The following is a 20,291-nucleotide window of genomic DNA, read 5'->3' on the forward strand; positions in this document are numbered from 1 at the left end:
AAGGCTTATTTAAAAGGACTTGAAATTAAATAGGCCAAAAATTAAAATCTAATTACAAAACACTTTATCTTTATCTTATTATCCTTCATCACTTCTTGCTTTCTAGTCACAGGAATTGCAAGTGCCAGTCTCTCTGCAACCACCCCAGCAGCACTAACTCAGAGCCCACTTGCTGTTAAACTGACATTCAGCTCTCCGAAATGTATGTAAAGCTTCATAAACATGATTTCTCCTACTTCCAGTACAGAATCCTTTTTGGTCTCATAAACTACATACATCTTCCAGGCAGAAGGTAAAGGCAACTTGTGGTGGCCACTGCTGCCCAAACTAATAGGAAGGGGACAATGTTGTTTTCTTTACATTTGTGACATGACACATCACAAAGAAATGCCAGATCAGGGTCAAGTTACACTAAGCCTCACTGTGCTTTTTGGTCTTGTGACGTGACGTAAGCTCTTACAAAGCAATGAAAGAATTGTAATGTAAAGAAAGTCTTTTGAAAGGTCTGCTGCAAGGAATTAATTGTTGAGCATGGGAAAAAATGAAGTGGCTGGTGTTACCCAAGAACTAAGTGCTGGCTCCAAGCTGTGCTGCAGGGTTGTGCCCTGCTGGAATGAGCAGACCAACCCACACATCCCATGTCAGCATCGAAGGCCACCCAATGCCTCTGGAGAGTTCCAAGTGCGGGGACTCTGCTGCCCAACTGTTTGGGGGTAGCTGCAGTACACAGACCCTGCAGCCCACACTGTCCTCTGCCCCCAACTGTGGGTATCCCACCTTGCTCCCCCTTTGGGCAACTCAACACCGTCCTATTCCACGCTTTTGTTAGCCAGTAGGTGATATCTAGTCACTCAGGCTGGCTTAGCCAGAGCATGAATTTTCAGACACAGAGAAACAGGAGAGAGACAACAAAACTGTGGTGCTACTGGCAGAGCACGATAACAAGGAATGAAATGGAGCCCCTGCATTCTTTCCCACCCTGATATTGTTTTCCTCTCTTTACTTTCAAAGCCAAATATCTTAAACCTTGTAAATTCTAAACACTATTACAGCTGGAGTGGCTCATGAGGATTACGAGACAAGGAAACACAAAGGAGTCAGAGAAAAGACAGGTGAAAGAACAGCAGGAAACAAATAAATGTGAGGGTAAGGAGAAAAATCACAGAACAACAAGGGACAGAGCTGATCAACCACAGTAAAGGCTTAAAAAGTGGGAATTTTATGCTAATTTCATGCACAGTAAAGAATTAAATGTAAATGACACTTCCAGCCTCGAGCAAACATCACTGTTACTGTGCAGCCCTGGTTTTAGAAGGGTCACTCTTGAGCTTAAGTCAACTTTTTCATCCTATGCAACATATAAAATGGATTTTTCTTTATTTTTTAAGGCACTCTATAAACTTCACCACTTATTGGAGGCACTTTTTAAAACAGGGCTCAACATAGAAAGGATGGTAGCTCTTTGTATGTCCTCCAAGAGTCCTCTGTACACAGCTCCGGAGGAGGTGATGTTTACAGCAGCCTAACTGGGGCTTTAGATGTAGACGCAGAAATGGAGAGAGAGAAGGGCTTGGAAAATAATCAGAAAATCAACCATGGCAGAAACAGATGCAAATTCTAATGGAAAGATCTGTTAGTACAGAGCCAGTCAAGAATAACTCTTATTAAACCTATTCCTTGTAGTACTCAACATGTACTAAAATACACTTACTCCTCTGGGATTTCAGGAAGGAAGCAATCCCAACACTCTTCATGCACAATGGGACAGTGACAGTGATTACAGCTGGAAGTAAACGGAAGAGAAAGTTTCCTTCTTCTATTTGCACCTTCCATAATTCCTACAGTGGCAAATCCATATTAGGAAGCCTGTCTGGTTTTAAAGTTGTTTTATCTTCAGCAAACACTGCTCTCTTTCACAGAATCAAAAAAAAAATCCATAGTTCCTTCTTATATTTTTAGATTTAGTTTGTTTTGCTCTTTATATTTTAAAACAGAATTGTTTATTTGCAACTGATCATTCAGTTGCAATAATAAAAGAGGCCATTAGAAATACACCATGAGACAGCACACTGCAACTCCCCAGTACTGCAACTCTACAAGTACAAGAGGCTAACACCAAACACTTCTGGTCTCCCAATTTCCCGTTTTATAGATCCTTTCATTTTTTGACTAAGTCATATCTTGCAATCTTGCTGATATGAAATGCTGCTTTGCCATGATGCGCACATATTCATATTGTTTCTTTTGAATAACTACAAGTTTTCATTAAAATTGTTATGGAAATGAGAACACAATTTGAAGCTAGCCTGCCAGAAAAGCTATGTCTTACTACACACAGTGGGTCTTACTGTTCAAACCTCTTCCTTAACTAGTTAAGATGTCTGAGATATTTGCTGAGTGTCTTTTTTCTCTTTTAAGATAGCTGAATATATTGTAGTAAAGCTTTGATGCACAATCACAAGATGTGATTCACAGGGTCTGAGATGCCATTAGGTGGTAGGCACTAGTAAAATTACTTTTCTTTTTCTTTTTGCGATAGTACTTGTAAAATTTTTCCTGTTTCAATCTGTCTCTCAAAACTGAATATTGACATGACAATTGCAGGTTATAACCTGCAACAAGATGTATCATTCCGCTGCAGTTGAGGAATAGCTCACAAATCATACACCAAATGAAGTATGGAATAGAAAGAAAGCGTTGCCTCTTTTGAATAATACACCAGTAATACATGAGTTCTGATTTATCCATAAACCCAACCTTCACATCGTCTGTGGACTACCTTCTGGCACTTTTCAGACTAATTCACAACATCTGTCTGAAAATTTCCTTTTCTTATCAAGAAAAGTGTACACTTTTCCTCTCAAATCCTCCGAGCGAAACTGCTGAAGGAAGCATCACACACCCTAACTGGAGGCTGGAGTGAGGCTGGAGTGCTGCCACCTCTGCTGCCCTTTCCAGGGGCCACCTCTGCTGCCTGGCAGTTCTGCTGGGCCAGCAGAGTCCTGGAGCCAGGGGGAGCTCCCTGGTGATGCTGCTCGGGGCTGCTGGGCCACACGCAGGATCCACAGGTGCCTGGAGAGGTGGTGGGGGGCACGGTGGCCACAGGGCTGTTGTTGTGCCCTCGGCTGCCCCGGCCGTGTCTCTCAAGGCCCCGCTCCCCACGCCTCAGGCAGAGCGGGGTCCTGGTGCTGCCATGCCCAGAGCCAGAGCTGAGTGCCCACGGCCCGCTCGCGTCGCGTCCCCGCGTGCCCGGCCTGGCGTGGCGAGGACGGGCAAAGGCAGCGTGCGGCACTCCGCATCCTGACAAGCAGGCCCGTCCCTGCCCACACAGCCAGATCAAACAGTGCTCGGGAAACAATCTGGGATCCACATTAGCGCTGGTGCCGCCGCCGCCAGAGCGGCGTGGCGGGCCGGGGGAGCCCTGCTTCTAGCACATTCCGATTGACAACAGCTGGTACAGCTCCGCTCCCAGCAGCTGCCGCCGCCCGGCCCCGCTGCATCGCCGTGCTCTGGGGAAAGCTTTGTTTTGGCTAGGGACGAGTTTGTTGAGCTTGCTTGTGCTCAAGTCTCGCATAGAGACTTTCCCTTTGCCCATGGCATGTGACCCTGCCAGCTTACAGGCTCACATCCCCAATACAAAAAACAACAACTTAAAAAAAAAAAAAAAAAAAAAAAAAAAAAAAAAAAAAAAAAAAGGTTAATTAACCTCAGGTCTGTTCTCAGCAAAGGAAGGCTGCCATGGATAAGTAATAAAAATAGCTTCTCAATAGTCCTTGTGTTTGTCAGAGTCTCACTCTGTGATCTTTCAGTCAAAACCATGAAAGCGGGAGGGGGAGGAGAGGCTGATTCGCTACTGTCCTTTTCTTGTGCGTGTGTTCCCAAGGCTGCCGGGCTCTGTCCTTCAAATCATCTCCACCAGTAAATCATTTAGCTCAACCTGTCAGTCTCGGCCATTGTGAGGAGACAAAAGCTACCCATTTAACCCCAACCATAGCTGATTCACGCGGTGGGGAAGGCAGGCTCACAAAGGGAGGCTAGCAGGGAAGGTGGCAGTTGGGTTGGATTTCATGTAGACTGGTGCTGGTTTTCCCTCTATTTTTTTTTCTTTTTACTTTTTTTTTATCCCTTCCCCTCTGTTATTTTAAATTAGCAGCACCTCTCATACTGGGATTGTTGTTTGAAGACCACATGTTTGTCAACAGAGCTGTTCTGCTTGAGTAATTTGACCTCAGCCTGGCTTCAAGGGTTTGAAAGGGCAAGAAACACACATATCAGCACACATCTACTACCCCTTTCACCTGGACAATGTTTTGGACCATTTTTTTTTAAAGGAAAAAAATAATTGGCAACAAAACATCCAATTAGTCACAGGGTACCAGAGCTATTTCAGTCAACCTGCTATTTGGGGAAATCTGCACTGCAATTATCAGGTTCATTTCACCTGAAGTATTGCACTAAACTGTCAGCTAAAAAATCGAATAATAACCTCTGGCCAAAGTCTGCACCTCAAATGGGTATCTCTTGAGTTGCAACAGGTTGTTCTCTCTGCCAAACAGTCACTCTGCCCTGATATTTTAAAATTAAAAATTAGTCCTTTGACATAGAAATCAACTGTTAACACTTCTTTCCCATAATGGCCCTGGGCAAAGTTTAATCTCCATGTAAACTCCCACCCGTGAGTAACAAAAACCCTGAAAAACTAAACTGGCCATCAAAGAGCAACAAATTAACATTGTTGATAGTAAAATAAAATGCAGAGAGAAACCAAGCAATACTGCAGATAGATCCAGGTTTTATTCCTTTGCCCCACCAAATTCCAGAATATCCCTGGTGAACACGAATCTGCCATGAAGCAAACTGTAATTTATGTATAAAGTATACTTGCAAATATCCACACTAGCGATTTCTAATGATACTGTTGTTAATCCAGTAGTTCAGTAACTACCAAGTGTAGTGCTACGTTTTAAGAACCAAGCACTGAAGTGGACAAAGACTCGCAAACACAAAATATGCCACGTCTGTGCTCCTCCAGGGATATTTCTGATTTTTGTTATGCATGCAAGATCCAATAAATTGCTATATACTATACATTTTTGTAATCTTTTTAATGCCCCTTTTACAACAAGCAGTTCAGGATGTGGTTATTGCTCAGTGTATTAGACATGTTTATTCTCCTATTGGGCATTTAAAATGTCTTAAGTCCTCTTTTCTCTATGAATTATGTGTCAAATTGTTGGTTTGGATATCAAATTCTCTCGTAACCCTGTCATTAGGAAGAGTCTTTGTCTGCCCGAGTCGCTCTTTTGATTTCTTTGTTTTACTTTATTTGTTCCCCTGACAGGTCTATCCTACACCTTTCTATAGCTAGCAGAGTAAAGTAGAGTTGGGAAAACATGTTTTGCATTACTGAGTTTGCAGTCTCACTGTAAGCTTTCTCACAGATTCCTCTTCAATGGAGGGTGGAGGGGTGGGGAGAAAACATGCTTTTCCCTGAGACTGCAGAGTATGTGAATTGTCTTCTCTTTCAACCTATGGGGCAGTCTTCACAGATTTCAACACAAATGGAAGAAATATCTGATTTCCCATTCCATCTGGATTCAGTTTCTTTCTTCCTCTTTGTATAGTTTCTTAGAGACATTATGGAGCTCACTTGAGGGGCTGCTTACATATGACTATGGCAGCGCTGGGCATACTGCCAGAATTTCACTCCAGGAGGCTGCAACAGGAATCTTTAATTAACTTGAACCAAAACACTGAATGGCAAAGAACAAAGGAGTGCGGCTGGAGAAGGAGAGGAGGAAGGGACAGAGCAGAAAATAATGTTTCCCATACTAAAATCTCCATTTTTGGTCATGGTATGACAGGATCATTATGTGCCTTATATGTATTTACAAGAGCATAGGTAATAATTCCCAACTCCTGTCTTATTCAGTATACTTTGCCTTTCTTTCTGCTCATGGAATCAAGATCTCCGATTGACCTTTGCTCAACTGACAGAATTTTCTTGACCCTTATATGAACACACAGTTTGATTACATAAATCCTCTATAATGTTCAGCATTCTAAATGTGAGATAACTGAATCTCTCACATCTTGAGCATTGCAAAACTACTCTGTAATATTGCAAGAGTGCACAGGAGTTCCAGACGCTGAACAAGATCCCACTCTGCACAGCATGGTACCAGTATGGTATGTCCCTGCTCTCAAAAGTTTACATTCTAAGCATAAGCAAGAATTAGATACAGACAGATGAATAACATAACTACTTACTGAAACAGCATTGTTCCTTGTTGTGAAATGTTTTCAAAACAGAATGGATAATGTTTCACACTCATTTTGCAGAAACATAGAAGATGCAAAGCAGCAGAAAATCAGGCCTGAAATACCTTTCTCACTTGAGCTCAAGGAAATGAGATGAGTGGGTTTTTTGCTGTCCATTTTCTGGTTAAATATGTGTGCAGAATAATTACTCTAAATGCAAGACTAATGGTGATTTCATGCATATTCATTCAAGTGAGATTGTGATGGAGGCTCTGGTACTGTTCTAGCTAATGAGGCACAGTTGTTCAAATATTTGTAAAAACAAACATAGAAAGAACTTGTACATGCTCAACATGAACTTACTTACGCATTCAAAGGAATATTTGAGTGTGAATTGATTTGCCAGTTGGTGGCTTGGAGTGTATTATATTTGCATCTCCTGGCCTAATGACATCCTCAAAGAATCCAGTTTGTGGTGCCTCTGATGTGAACCAGCACATGGTAGCTGGCGACCAGCAAGGGACTCCTTAGAAGCGTACTGACCCATACAGAAATGCTAATGTAATTCCAAGGAATTATTTCATCCTCAAAAGCATATCTACTTTTTCCTATCCTAATTTTTCAAACCAAATTAATCCCCCCAAAAACAATCTTTAATTTCCTGTTTTAAACTGATGTTCGGTATTGCTGCCTAAACATTTATGGGAAAGAAATCACGTTTCACTGCTCTGTAAAGTCATCATGTACTTACCAGTACAGTTTGAAACTTGGTACAGTTTGAAAACTTGGCATAGAGATGACTTCCAGAATTCCCTCGAAACAGAAGTTCCCACAAATGCCTGAGGTTGTGTCATGTTAGGACCACCTGCAAAAGAATGTAAGAAAGTCTAAAGTGAATAGAACATCTTTGATAAGACCTTGCTCAATTTTACAGAGATCAGGGGGCCTGGGATAAAAGAATCATGGAATATGCCTTAAAGAAGTCTCTGAAATTTTTTTTGCAGCTACCTTCTTTAGAATCCCTAATACACAGAGAGCAGACCTGAGGAGCTATTTTTAATATATTTAATTTTCTCCTTATTTTCTTCATCAATTTATTTATTTATAACTGTATCTATATTTATATCTATGACTTTTTTATGAGTTTGTCTGATTTGCTCAACTTAAAAAGAGCATTGTATGAGCTGTACAAGGATTTCATTTAGACTGAGAATCTGGTTTACATAACAAAATTTCTAGCTGCCAAAATACAAATTTTGCTCTGAGGTAGCGTAGCTTAACTACAGAATATTTAATTCCAAAACATTCAATTAAATTTAATGGCATAAGCAGAAGAATTTCTCCTCCAAGTTTTTCCTCTCTAAACATATTTATACATATTTTTGTGTGTGTGCATAGACAGATCCATATGTGGACAGATAGAAATAATCTGATAGGTAACAAAACACACCCAATGAGAAACTGGCCATGATATTGAAACCTGTGAAGAATGAACATGACACAAGTGTTGTTTTTCAGCTAATCATTAGTATGCTGGATCATTCTGGATTACGTATGCACTAAAATACGTTTTAAACATTTAAAGATATTATATATATACAATGAAGGCATCATTAGTAATTTCTGCCCTTGCTCTGGCAGATGGATTGATGTAGCAATATAAACCAATCTCTCAAGAAATACAGTCCAACTTTGAAGTTTCTGTGAAATCCTGTGTTGTTATTTACATTCCTAAAAATACCAAAATGAAGAATAGTTTCAAATCCAAAGTGACAGGAGAATAAAACCTTCTGAAATCCCTAATCAGGATTCATTCCTCATGTGATAGGTTCCACTGACAGTAGAGATAGGGCTGAGGCAAAGTTGATTCAAATTATTTTTATACAACAAATAGCCCTGATTGTTTTGTACGGACTGATTTTTAATTGTGTTGAGTGTTCACAATTAAAAGAAAAAAATTATTGATGTGTATATTAACAACAAATTAACAACAAATTCACTACAAAAGTGAATATGAGCGATGAATATCCTGTTCCATTTTGTTTCACATCAGCTTCTGTTGGAATTTAGCAATTCCCCTTTCTAATGAAAATTAGGCCATTTTGAGTGACAAATGGCTGTTAGAAATACTGAATACATGCAGTCACAATAAAGTTACCACCATTAGAAAAGTAAAAGCAATAAAATGCCTCAGCTCAAAAAAGTTTACTTAACAGGAAACTTTTTTTTTTTTTACTAGCTGACATATCCCCATGTTCAGCAAGATTTCACTGCATGGGAGCTGCTCACTGGTGTGCCAGTACTGCTTTCCAGTTTGCTCCAAGACTGCAATTCCCACTAGTTTCCAAGCATTTCTAAATGAGGCCCAGCACTTCTCTACATTAAGGTTCTGCCTTACATCAGACTCCAGCAATTTTCACTTAAAAAAAAAATGAGGGGAATAGCTGAGAATTCTCTTAGAGCAGAATTTAAATTAAATCTCCTTATTAATGATGTATGGATTTCTTTCATTGTTTAGGAGGCCTGTGAGCAGTTGAAAGAAACAAGAAGGCTTTTAGTAATGGGCACTAACAGCACCATTGTCCTTGCATGGAAGCTCTTGGCCATTCAGTGTCACAGGGTCAAAAACAATCCAAGCTCTCACACCAAAGCAGTCTGTAGAAGGCCACACAGACCTCACAACACTGATTCTTTAGAGCTTGGGTGGGTTTTTGTGAGTGATGTGTTAAGTTCAGCATTGAAAGGCAAAGAAATCAATTTCTACTAAATTTTACCATCATTCAGATTTCCCAAGTCCGTTTTTGAATTTTCTGAGTTAGGTTGGAACCAGCTAAAGTGTGAATTAGAATTATTATAAGACAGATTTCTCTTCTAACACTTTTACTTTCTGGCACGTTCTCTGTCAAGCACTGGGCATATTGTTACTGCCTTGCAAATAATAGTGATAGAAATCATGGAGGTATACAAAGCAGGGGAGGGGGAAGAGAAAACAGGACTAGGAAAGGAATTTGTTTGACTTCATGAACCTTGTGAACTGCTGTATTTAACTGCTAAGAAAATATTTGAGTCTCTTTTTATCTGGTTCTCCTCCTTTTCCTACCTTTTGCAATGTGTGACCTGGATGGATGCTTTAGGTTGCAGGTGGCAGTCCAAGAAGTCTCATGTATTTCAGAGGGAAGCTAACTGCATATCCCTGCATGACTGCTAAATAAACTAAGTTCTGCATTTTGCTGTATTTTATCTGCCACAATTACTATTGAGTAATACAACTCCACAACATGTACAAGTGCTAAAGCATGGAATTGTTGTGCTGTCACAAAGCACAGAATTTATGGTGTTTTGCTGTGTCAGTGAAAAGAATGTGAAAACCTGAGAGCCCAAGTGCTGCCAATATACCAATATATTATAAAAACTTATTTTCAAAAAAGCATGCTGTCTCATTCTCACTGTCAGAGAAATGTAATAGGATGGGAGAAACAAAAAGCTTCTCATGCACAAAATACACATCAATATTCTTGCTCCAAATGCATGTAGAACACAGGGCTATTTTTCTGAAGTTTATCTTCTGATTCATGAAGCTCTACTTCTCTCCTGGCTTCACAACTCGAGCAAGACTTTCTTTCAGTCTTTACTATTACCCTATCACAATCTTTACCACATGAGTTTGAGAGAGAAGTTTTGATTCCTGGGGCTTCAGAGACATTACTCTAAACCAATTTTTTTTTTCAATCACATACCAGAACTGGACAGGAGGCATTCTGAAGCAGTGGGAGCAAAGTTGGTAACTGAGAACTTCTATTTTTGACTGATGATTTAATGCAAAGAATGTTTACCTCGTGTTTTGAGTGAAACTAATGGTAAACCACAGCAGTTGTGTTAGTGTTTTGTACAGTGATGCTCCTAGATGAAGCAAAATTTCTTTGTGAGGGGGCTAACAATACTGCAGGGGGCCATCTTGCTTCACTGAACTGGAACATCCAGTCTTTTGAGAACACTCACACATTAGGTCGTAAGATTACTCTCACTATAGCAACCCCTTCCACTACAATCCTTTTCTTCCTTTCTGATTTTGTTTTTTTTTTCCTTTTAAAAAGACGGTGTTTTGTAAATTAACTCTGCCACTACTATTATTTTCCTCAACACCTTCTATCCTTTCTCTTCCTAAACCTCCTTCCTTTTGCACCCACTTTCAGCTGTTTTTTCCAGTGTTTGGCTGCTGCAGTTCGGTTTTTATAGAGTTGATTTTTTACAGAACATGGTGGTGCTCTTTGTCCTGCAATATCAGAAATTTGTCAAATTAAAAAATTCAGACCACCTCTTGATCACTTTGATTTTCCCTTTCTCTGAGAACTAGGCTTTGTCTCTATGACCATCTAGTCAAGCAGTTGTGAATGAAAAGCAGACACTGTATGAATGGTTTCAGTCTCATATATCTGACAAAACTGCTGCACTATTGAAGGTCTCAGGGAAAAAGTAACCAGCCAGTTGGTACAAGAAAACAGCAAACTTACATATCAATGAACAGCTTGTCTCTCCAAGTAAGAACATCTGAAACAGTAGCATGACTGAGGTCTAGGGAGGGAAAAAAAAAAAAAAAAACCAAAACACCAACAATGTAGAACTTCAAGGACTCTTTGAAAGTCCAGAGGAAGCTGTTTGAGCCTGACCAGATGCATGGAAACTTCAAGGCTCATGGATCCAGTACTCATATCCAAATTCAGCTGCCTGATGAATGGGGGAAAGGAGCCTCATCTTGCATGAAGACTTACTTGCAGTTAGTCAGATCCACAGGGGCAATGATGGGTACCTGTTCTGAGTATAACTCTTCCTGAATTCTAGTGATCCCTCAGTCCACAGAGATTTTTCAAAGGCAGGAATCGGGACAGAGAATACAGTTTGTATCCCTATTTCTATTTTTGCCATAGACATTCAAAAAGCCTTTAAGGATGTATTTATAGCAAAACATATTAGATGTAGCCCGAGAAAAACATAGACTGGTTATTTCAAAAGGTGAGATACACTGTAAGTATTTAACACAGTGCAGTTTATCCCAATAAAGATTTATCTTTTCTCTGACCTTTCTAGCTGACAAGTGAAATCCTGTTAAGAAACTGTGTCAAAAGAACAAGCCAGACCTGTTGGGAGCATTGTTAGTTTTAACTAAAATATACAGTGCACATCTGACCCAAGTACAGAAAGCAAAAGTCTAGGTTGTGCAATGCACCTGAGAAGAGGGTGTCTAGACCTCAGTCACCGCAGGAAGGGAGGGCCATTATCTTGGTGGTGAAGTCTGTTTTTGTCCCTGGAGAAATAAAAATATGAGCTAGCCAACTGCATATGAGCTGGATTTAGGTTGCCGACCCTTGACTTGGTGGTGACAGACGCTGGGAAAAGGAGGAGGAGGCTTTCTCAGCTTGAATTGTATGTCCTGCCAAAGCTATTTTGAAACTAAGTTGGAAGTTTCCTTATGACACCATATGTGATAACAAAAGTGACCTTATAGGCAAAATATTTGACTTGCTGCTTCAGGAACCATACAGCTGTTCTTATAGCTCAGCATAAAGAGCAAAAGAAAGAAGGCAGTGTATCATACTCTGCAGGACTGCAGAACTACACAGTGCTATGAAGACTTAAAAATATTTAGTCACGAATCACTAATATATATCCAGTACCAAGGCACCTTGGATAAAATATCTAGTGTATTCTTCACTTCTTTCTTCTTTTTTCTGACCTTTTTATGTGATTCTCCACCAAACTACTGAAGCAAAGAGAAATGGCCCTTTTAGCAAGAGCAATACAGTCTAATTTGGGACCAGTAATATTAAACTGAAAAGTGTCCCTTGCAGCATTAATTTTTAAGTTACTCTGTAAATGCAGGGAGTATTTTCTTCACTACAACTTTTTTTGCTTCACGTATTAGTATGCCTGATCAAGATATCTCTGTTTCTTCTCCATAAGAAGAGGGCACTGAAATGAGATGGCTGGTACAGCTGGCTCAGGAGCTGGGCTGCCTTCAGCCAGCACAGCCCAGTGGAGCAGGAGTGGGGAAGAACAAACACTTGGCACCTGACAGAGGAGCTGCCCCTGCCTGAGTCCATCCCATCCCCACTGCCATCCACAGCATAGCTCCATCCCTGGTTCAGACCACAGATTTTAAATTACTGTAGGCTTGGCACTGGCAAATGCTTTTGCTTCCACACGAAGAACAATTTGGTGACCTCAAACCATTTCCTAAAATAGAAGCCACAGAGTAACACCTAATTGGGCAGTCTAAGGGCAGACTCTGTATGTTAATCACTGTACAGAGAGGTTTATCTATCAGCCCTAGGGATAGCCCATGGCAGATGACTCTTCAACAGCTGGACGGGCAGTGTGAGACCTGAGTGCACTGAGACCAGTTTGGTACTGGTTCTGTGGCTGGACAGAGGTGGCAGTGTCAATGTTACCTTCAGAAAAAGAAATGTTAAAGTTCAGTCAATAAAAGCTGCTAAGGCCAGAGTCAGGCAGCTTTGGTCAAGCACTAAACTTGGAAGACTTTTCCCCCAAGGGCTTCTCTTTTTGTCTCTAAAACAAAGGAAAGTGAAATGAAAACAAGAAATGCTGACTATATAGCAGTGACTATAAACGTGACTAAGCCAGCTGTTGCTCTGATATTGTAATTTTTGTAGCCCAGCCTGCTTGAACTGAAGGCAAAGCCTAATTCATCCGACAAACCTATTTCTTTTGACAGCTAGACAGGGCAATATATACTAGCATGATACTCTTTAGCCCTGTGAATCTACACACATAAGAGGAAGTGTGAGCTGCCAACAATATGTAATGGCTGAAAAAACATTTACTATTTACCCCTACTAGCAAAAAAGACTAGTGGGAGTAGTTTGACTAACTCTGTTATTCAGCTACTCTTTCATTAGGTGCTTAGTTACTTTTAACACTTCCAAAAGTGCAGAAAGTTATTTACCAAAGGTTCAAGCCTTAGCAAAGATGCCCTGCAGCCCTGAACTTACAGCTATTCATGCACTAGTGTTTTAATGAAAGCCAGGCCAATATCTAACAGGGCTGGGGTGAGGCAGTTGTGGGGGAGGTTTGTATTGAAATGCAGTACAGCACCAAAGACAGCGATGGAGACTAAACAAGAGGAAAGTCTTCTCTCCCTGCACTCATTTAGCAAGCACATGGAAATAATTGTTGGCCCAGAGACACATATCCATAATTCCCATTGTGCTTCGAGAGCCAGCACACCAGCCCTGCACCCTTACAGAGCGCAGAGAGTATTGGAATGCAAATCCGCGCACACCCGAGCATCGGGATTTGCGCAGCCACTGTTCTCACAATGAGCAACATTATCAGTGAGAACAAGGCTCCCAGGCCAGGTCAGCAGCCGTGGAGCTTGCAGGAGTTCATCAGCATGGGAAAGACTTGTAAGCGAAGCAGCTCTCCTGTCTTTAAAATAATTGATTTACTATTCATGCCTGATGAAGCCTGAGTTTAATCCAGTGTGCTAAAATAAAGGAGATGCTTGTTGAAACAAGTAAGGGCTACTCATAAGATCCAATAATGTGTTGTTGATATTTTGATAGACATTGTTTTTTAAAAGTTCACGGATAGTTCAAATAAAATTGTGTGTTGCTTTTGACTAGGTCATAAAATGACCAAAGCCAAGAAGTTTCTTCTAAGAGCTGTGTCAAGGAACTGAAGGCTCAAAGCTGTGTGCCATGCTAAGTTTTTTCTCTGCACATGAGCCAGACCACTTGAGGTGACAAAAGCAAGTGGGTAGGTGACAGGGCTGGGGAGAGGAGCAGTGATGCTCAGCTCCTGCCAGGAAACGTGCTGTCCACCCCATATGTGTGAGAGCCAGCAGTAGGTCTGCATCTCCAGCCCCAACAGCATTGCTTTCTGACCCCCCCATCCTGTATGTCATGGCTGCATTGGTAACTCACAGACCAGGCTGCCACCCTGCCTGACGTTGTGAGAGAGGAGAAGCACAAAGTTACTGAAAATTAAGTGCCATGGTCCCAGTTACATGAATCGAAACATAAAATTCCACAGGCCTTGATCCTAGACTCTGTTGCAAGCAAGACAGACTGTTTGATCATTTAGATTCAAAATCAAACATTTAATAGACTGAGGTTAAATTGTGGGTTCAGGGCATGGAAGATTACTGCTTGGATTTGAATTAAGGAACTGGAAAATAGTCAAATTTACATAATCAGCACCAAAACACATTGTTGCAGACAGCACTCAATTAAGGACTGTGTGAAAATCAGCACTTTCACATTCAACAGGATCTCTCAAACTGGGACCCTTTACTCAAACTGGAAAAACAGGTGGCACTTGGGAGGGCACAGTAACAACAACTAATGGAAACAGAAGATTCATACTCTGGCCCAGACTCCTTTGTGCTTATTTGAAGAAGAGATTAATTTAGGCCTTTAGCTCTGCAGTTTTTCTAGCTCTGGGATAAAACCAGAAAGGTCACCCACAAAATGGCTTTGCTAAATTCAGATTAATGACTCGAGGCAGTCCATAAACTAGATAGATTCACAGTAGGTGTATTTGAAAGGTGTCAGGGGAAGACTGAAAAACTGCTTTACACAGAAACATAGAAATAATTCCTAGACTGACAGGGAAATAATCAATTTTTAACTAGAATTCTGCTTTCAATGTTTCTTTTCATATCACACCACTTCAAAACAAAAATTAAAAACTGGAAAAAATCAGTCAACACATTATATATATTTATATATAACACAAGAGAATTTTGAAATTATTATACTGAACTTGGTGGAGGTATAAAAATAAAAACACTGATGCTTTTTATCTGAAAACAACACAGGAAATTAATAATGTAGGGTTTTGTCATCCTTCCTGACAGTAGAAGAAACAGATGTCCCAATGAACTCTCCTGTAACTTTCTGACACAGAGACCATTTTCAATAAGTAAGCAAAAGCAGGGTCCAGCTGTTTGATTTCTCCCACGTATTTCTCCCTGCTTTGCTTTTACTGCTGCTGCCTCACTCTCTAGAGATCATAAATTGGAGTTGTTTATAGCTTAAAGATCATCAGTGCTGTAAGTTTTCTTGGCACAGGGTTCCAAAGGATGGTTTTCCCATATCCTTCACAACCCTCTCTAATTGGTGTGGCACTATGACTTGAAAACAATAAAATAAAAAATCACCCTTGGAGAAATACTGCTGCATTTCAACAGGATCTACAAATTGAGTCACCGTGAGGATTCAGCTGTCAAAAAATGATCCCAGAACCAAAAAGAGCTCTGACCCTAAAGTTGTGGCCTCAGGACACTATGACTGCATACACTTCAGGGCACAGGGCTGTAGGGCTGTTTGCTCAGCAGCACTGAAACCCCAGCCTCTGGTGACATGCTAGTGCCCTCACAAGCAATCTATTGTCCTTTCTACTGTTTACAAACAGCACATGCAACCAGCCAGTATTCAGCCTGTGTGGAGAAACAGACTAGTGAACAATATCGTTGATTGTGCTCCAGTATTTGTGGAAAAAGGTGAAAAAAGAATTAGCAGTTAAAGTTCTACTAATGATAATGCAGTCTGGTTACCTGCAGTCAAAGTTAAAAGAGAAAAATCAAAAACTGGTCACACTCCAGTCTGTGATCTTCTTCATTTGCTAATAAAATATTCTGCACTAGACCCTTGGTCTAGTGGTCTACTCTCCCAGCCTACCTGTATGACAAAGGGAACGTCAGTCCCAGGAGATCACGTTTGTCGTGGGTTTGTCCCCTCAGCCCCATGCTGGCAGCACAGCCAGTCTGCAGCGGTGGACAAGCTCCAGCTGAGCCCAGCAATGCTACAGCTGGCACAAGGATGTGGAACACCTCCCCTAGAAAGCACCGAGGTGTGAGGAATTGCTGCATTCCTTCCTCGCCACAGTTTCCTTCCACAATTTTTTTTTTTTATGTGCCAAAGGTGTGAATGTTAACCAGCAATTCCAGCTGTATGTTTCTGTAGCTTTCTAGGCCTCCTTCACCACAAGTTCATTCAGAGGAGTGTCACTGCTGTCACTGCACTTCCAAGGCGTTATTGTCTTCTCTAGGCTCAGGCTTAATGCCTGTGTAGACTGCAAGTCAAACCAAAGGTATTTTGAGTCACTGTTTGTTTTACCAGCTATCAAAACCTTTTAAGGAGAAAGATGGGTTAAAAAAAATAATGTAACGAGCCATTAGCAAGTCTTTTCCTCTCCCCCACCCCTAATCTGCAGAATAGAGACCACCGAACCACGCTGCAAATTAACTGGAATGAAAAAGGGGGGGGAAGGGGGAGACAGAGAAGCAAAACATTTAAAAATCCACTCTGAGCTTCAGAAAGGTCATTTCTGAAAGGACTATTGACATTGGTGAGGAAAGAAAACACATCAATGTTTTAAGGGGTTAAATAAACATTCCTAGATGAATATTAGATGTCCATTAATATCTCTCTCTGTGTAGTCCACCGTAGTACCTATCCTTTAGTTACCAAAATGAGGGGGGGAGAGAGAGAGAGAAAGGGAGAGAGACTTTCTTTTTAATTCGCTTTGCACTCTGATGGTTGAAGACAAGGAAAAAAAAAAAAAAGAAAAAGAAAAGAAAACTTTTTTGGCTCTTTTGAATGAATGGTCAAAGGTACCTTTGCGGCTCCTTCACAGGGTGAACTAATCTGTGACAAGTGTGGCTAATCTGATAAAGCGGCCGCATGGGCGCTAATGTGCTAATATGGGGGATTCAGAGCGGCCAGCTCGGGAAAAACCTCCCTCCTCTTCCCGAGCGGGCCCTGGCCCGCAATGGCCCTGGCAACATATGCGCATTTTAACACCCGCTTAGCGGGACACAATGCGGGCGCCTTTGTTGTGCGGCACAGAGGCGCGATTCCCATGGTGGGAATTTCTGCCTCACAGGCGACATTCTTCGGGAGGGGATGCAGGGGCTGGTGGCCTGGGACGGCCCCGGGCACGGCTGGAAGGAAAGGTTACCAGGAGGTGTGTGAAAGGAGAGCCCCTCCGCTTATTCCCGCCCTGAAAACCTGGGTATTTCCGTCATGCGTCTTGGGCAGAGAGAGGAAGAGGCAGAGAACAGGGGGAAAGAGGGAGGAATTGGTGTAAATATGCTGGATCAGGTCCCCAGCTGGGGTAAAATCAACTCCTAGATTATGGTGCTTTATCTAAGAGGTTGACACCAGTTTGTGATATGCTCTGTTTTGTAGATTTCCTTTAGAGGGGCATTCTTAAGTTTTCCACTGGAAAGACTAAACGACATTTTCTTGTCCCCCTGATTGTTTTACTGCAACCTCAGGAAAATCCGTGTACGAGAGGATTAGCAATTTACTTTTAGTCTAGGTGGTGCAATAGGGAAGAGGACTTCATGCACACTGACACATCAAGAGACAGGCTGTCAAAAGACTTCAACACTGGTCATGGTTATGGTGCCTCTCTGGACAAATAGATGTGTGCCCTTCAGACTGCTCTGAATCCTCCTCGCTTCCCAGTGTTCCTTTGTTTTCAGCTATCCCTAGCGCAAAATGGATACAAGAGTGTGAACCAACATTTGTCTGGAGAAAAATCTACTCACATAAGAGGGAACGATTGCTACCAACATCTTGTGAGTGGGGAACAGGTCAGGGCTTACCAGCCACCCTTGTGAGTGTGCCTTTGCTTTCTGCTATGGCTGGTGTCAAAACAGCACAGATACCATGAGCTTGGCAAAAACACCTGGGCAAAGAAAAAGCCCAAACCAAAATACAGAAAATTCCATTTAAATCAAAGAGCAAAACTTTTTTTTCTTTTTTACCATGAAGGTGATCAAGGTGACTGGAGTAGGTTGCTCAAAGAGGTTGTAGAGTCTCCCCTACTTGAAGACAAAACCTAAGTGGACAATGTCTTGGGCAAGTTGCTTTAGTTGACCCTGACAAAACCATGTTAGATGAGGTGATCTGCAGAGAACTCTTCCAACTTCTGCTATTCTGTCATTCCAAGAGCTCAGCCTATTCCCCATCCATAAGTCTCTTAAAGAGTTCTTTTGTTTGACTGACAACACAATGACAAAGGCAAAACAACACCAAGATTAGCTTCTTTTATCTCAAACAATATTCCTGCTATATCACAATAAAAAAAGTAAAACTCTAGGGACATCTCAGCTGCAAATATGTCCTCAGAAAAGTGCTCATCCAGAGCAGCTAAGATTCCGAGCAGTTTGGTCCAAGACACAGAACCAACTTGGTTGGGTACTCCCATAGGAGTACAACTCTGGTTTTAAAGTTGCAGTCTTTTTAGCCTCCTTCCATTTAAATCATATTCCCACATCAGCCACAGACAGATAGCAGAGCTGAAAAAAGTGAGATTTGACAAATACTGAGTAGAGTGTGTGGGATAAATGTAAAACAATATCATCCCAGCTACTTGACTTGTATGATTTTTCCCAGGTCTCTGAAAGCATTAGTGAGCAAGAGTAACTGTGGCACGTTTCTAAATATGTAAGTGGACAAATCTTATTTATTCCTTTCCACTTTGTTGAATTCAGTGATGCTATTTTATGTCTGAGTTTTGAATGCATAACAATTGACCCCTACTGAACAGTGACGACATTTCCTCTCAGAGGAAGTCCTGAGGGAAGGAAGGTCCCGCATAAACAAACTTCCACTCAGTACAATAGGGTAGCCCACGAATGTGACCATTTTTTCAGGGCATGGGTGAGGCTGACACTCTCTTCCTGCTCATGTAGGCCAGAGCTTATCGCAGTCCGGTTTCCCTGTAAATTAAATGCTTCCATACTTCTACTTCATTTGTGTTTTTCCCCACACAGTGCAGACGTATCCCATTTTCCTGTTGCTGTGGAACACAGACACAATTTCCAACCATGTTACATAAATGACCATCTGTGACAAAAAAAAAAAAAAAAAGTGCTGATGCACAAGATTGCAGTGTGAGAATTTTAGCTAGCTAGCAAAATTTAGGCTATTAATACTTCTGACACTTCCTGACAATAAAGGCAAAATGCACTGCTCCCCAGCACTGTTTGAGCATGCTGCCGTTGTATGACAGGCACAGTCTCTGCGTGTAGGGAAGAATCTCCAGGGAAAAGCTAAATAAAACGTAGCTGGCTATGCCTAGCTTTCCTCCAGCTCTTCAGTGTACTAAAGACAGACTAAACTAATCAAAAGTTATTATACTGATAAAGAGAGTGGCATCTAATTACATGTAACTAAAGAGGAATACTAAGATTTCATTAGCATGTTTTTGGCATCTTTGCATTTGCTGGCTCCCAGAATCAGCAGTGCTGGAAATACTGAAATCCATGGCACAGATCTCTGCAATGAGCACAGCAGTTGTAATAGTAGATGGTGACAGTAGTAAATTGCCAGTGCTCATGGAGATGTTCATAAGGGGAAACAAAGATCCTCAGTGAGTTTCACAGACACATGGTGAAGTACCAAGTGCTAGAGGAGCACAAGTCTGGCATTTTTGTGATCACCCCAAGACTGACACTTGGTGCCTCATCCTCTTCAAAACACTGCTGTAGCAATCTTTCCTTTTCTATGCCTCTGACTCCTCATCCTGTGGTCACTCATTTCTCACAGTCACTCTCTCTTTTCTGAAGTGTCACCCTGCCCAGATAGCCACAGCTACCCGCTGGCTCCATATCAGATTTCACTTTCCCCCACCTTCCTGCTTTCTGTACATTCTCCTAGTCTGTTTTAAAGTTCCCTTCAATCCATTTTGCTCTTTTGAAACTTAAAAGCCACAGTGACCCAAATTAAACCTCTCCAGGATAATTGATTAAGAGTGAAACAGTGCATGTTTTCTCAGGGTTTTGTCTGTCTTCAGCAAACACTGCACTATTTTGTTTGAAATTGTGGCAAAAATGAAAGGGCTGGCACACATACCAAATGGATAAAGTTTGTGAAACCTATATACTAGAATCAGATGTGCTTGGGTAACCTTAATGACTTTTTCTGATAGGGACACACAGGAATATACACACCCAGTCTTCTGATAGTCATGCCTGAAGTACCCGCACAGAATCAGCC

General features: G+C 41.3%; 1 long non-coding RNA gene across 1 annotated transcript in view; it reads right to left on the reverse strand.

Moving 5' to 3' along the window:
* Positions 1-17,657, reverse strand: part of LOC134547146 (uncharacterized) — a 60,304-nt gene extending 42,647 nt beyond the window's left edge. Inside the window, exons 1-2 of the long non-coding RNA XR_010079391.1 lie at positions 15,960-17,657; positions 7,013-7,126 (exon numbers count right to left, since the gene is read on the reverse strand). This is a non-coding gene — a long non-coding RNA (uncharacterized LOC134547146). The remainder of the gene's footprint in view (positions 1-7,012; positions 7,127-15,959) is intronic.
* Positions 17,658-20,291: the final 2,634 nt, after the last annotated feature.

This window comes from Prinia subflava, chromosome 2, assembly GCF_021018805.1.
Source record: "Prinia subflava isolate CZ2003 ecotype Zambia chromosome 2, Cam_Psub_1.2, whole genome shotgun sequence".
NCBI classification, from domain to species: domain Eukaryota; kingdom Metazoa; phylum Chordata; class Aves; order Passeriformes; family Cisticolidae; genus Prinia; species Prinia subflava.